The sequence below is a fragment of the Corvus brachyrhynchos genome, unplaced genomic scaffold (assembly GCF_000691975.1).
Source record: "Corvus brachyrhynchos isolate BGI_N302 unplaced genomic scaffold, ASM69197v1 scaffold114, whole genome shotgun sequence".
Taxonomy (NCBI): domain Eukaryota; kingdom Metazoa; phylum Chordata; class Aves; order Passeriformes; family Corvidae; genus Corvus; species Corvus brachyrhynchos.
This window is the reverse complement of record NW_008238337.1, coordinates 2,498,688-2,501,116: the sequence shown is the minus strand read 5'-3', so window position 1 is coordinate 2,501,116 and position 2,429 is coordinate 2,498,688.

Here is a 2,429-nt window from a genome sequence, read left to right as displayed (position 1 = left end):
GCGGCCTCGCGCATGCCCGCGGCCCCCACGCCTCCCGGTTCCCGGGACGGTCCCCGCCGGGAGCGGTCGCGGTGGCAGTCCTGCTCCGCCGGGCTTAGCTTGCAGTGGGGACAGGAGCATCGCCAAGCGCGGGTGCTCTTCGCTCGGTGATTGTGCCGAGCAACAGCGGGAGGGTTCGTGGTACCGACCTCTCCTGCGGCCTCGTCCGGGGAGGAGAACCGCGAGTTTGACGGGGCAGAGCTCGAAGCCGCCCGTGTTCGGGGTTCGGGTCCCACACAGACGATGCCTGGCGCTGGAGCGGGTTCGCAGCAGGGCAGGGGCGCACAGCTGTGTCCGTGGTACCCAACAGCGAGCGCGGTGTCCAGAGCTGACATGGCCGGGACCAGGATGGAAGAGGGGTGATGTTCCCCTGCTCCCGAAGAGGAGGAAGGCTGACGGATGGCTGCAGGCGCACGGAGTGGGGTGAACAAGCCGTTCTGCAGCACAGCAAGGGGCTCGCACACAGCAGCTGCACACCATCATTAGGGGTTTTAGGCTATTCCTGCAAGAGCACAGAAAGAATCTTTACTGTGCACATGTTCAGAGGATCAGTGGAGATTTTACACACAGAAGCAGTTTGCTGGCACGGATCCACTTACAGAGGAATTTAAATTAAACCAAAATGTATTTTTCTGGTCAAGTTTTTCAGTTTTTTTGCTTGCAGGTGTGACTGTGAAAGTTTGGATGTTCTTATTTTCATGGGGTTTAGGAAGAGATGCTCCAGATGAGTCTCTACAGAGAAGTTAAATGTGCCTGGAAATAATTTTAAGTCCCAATCCTGCCATTTGCTGTATGTAGAGTAGGAAGAATGCATTTTATTTTGGACAGGATATGATGAATAATATCAAACACTGGAACTAGTCAGGAGAACTAACACTGGGACTGCAAAAGCCAAGCTTGGAACGACTTGACACGTGCTGCATGTTGTGAATCCAGCATTAATTATCTACTTTTGGCAGATGCAAAACGCCAGTGCAGGTGAATGGGAGGGATGAACGATGAGAAATGCAACACTGTGACACCCAGAAATGCAACACTGTGACACCCAGACCAGCTTTTTCATGCAATTCTGTCACAACGGTACAAAATACTGATCTTCTTACGATGAGAAATGCAACACTGTGACACCCAGAAACGCAACACTGTGACACCCAGACCAGCTTTTTTCATGCAATTCTGTCAAAACGGTACAAAATACTGATCTTCTCATGCGCTGCCATCAGGTACCAGGGCAGCCAGGAGGGGAACAATCAGTCCCCAAATACCTGAGCTTGGCAATCAATTGCCTAAGTTACAGCAACAACTCAGTGAAAATATATCTATATATCGTTCAGGAAACTTATTCCCAAAGTTAAACGCCACAGGATATTGCACAAAGTTCCAGGGGAGCAGGAGGATGAATAATGGTGTGTAGTCATGCTTTCCTGGCAAAGGTGCTTATGAACACACAAGGACGAGAAGCAGCCTGAGCAGAATATTTGGAGAACACTCTGCAGTACCTCAGGGGAGCAGCTATGCTGTGAAATCATCGTTTTGCCCGAGTTAGAGATGAGAAAAAGTTTATGCCACAAGAATTTAGTATTACACGAGTTCCCATTGTCCTGTTCAAGTGCACGTAGAGGAAAAATGTAATAATGTAAGGAACACATGTGGCAAGGCTAGAACTACTGCTGAGATAGGCGAAAAAACAGCACAGTTTGTGCTGTGGGAAGCAGTAGCTTCGATGTTGGCCTGATCCAAACTCACGGAAAACGACTTGGCAGGAAAAGTCTCTTATCCAGCCACGTACGTGACCTGCAGCTCCTCAGGCTCAGCTTGTCTTGCAGAATTTTGTCCACACGTGTGCACACCCTGTGCCTGCTCTGACACAGCAGCACTGCTGGCTCACACCTGGAGCTGGAGGGAGGGAGCAGAATTTACGGATGTAAACCCAGCATTTGTCAAGACAAACGCGTGTGGGTGTCACCACGAGTACAACAATCGGAGTTTATTGGCAAAACCCAGCACACAAGTATTTCACTGGAAGGCCAGATTGTGTGTTAGTCTTGAACTCTTCCACACGTCATTAAAACAGCTAGTCATGAAACAGGCTGCCTTGAGCTCAAGCATGAACTTCTGTATTTCTGTTTGGAAGGTTTAATTGGCAATTAGCGCTTAAGCACCGTCACGAAAGGAATGGGTTTTTAAACAGTTACTCTCCGGTGAAGCAGAAACTGGACGTGCCATGACTGTGTTTCCTTGTGCGTGAATAGCTCACAAGCTGCGCTTCCCTGTTAACGTCCTCAACATTGGCTACTCCCCAAACCTCTCCCTAGCTGCAGCAAGTTCGGGTTTCCCGAGTTGCAGCAGCAGCAGCAGCAGCTCCCTCCCGCCTGCCCTCCTTCCCTCCG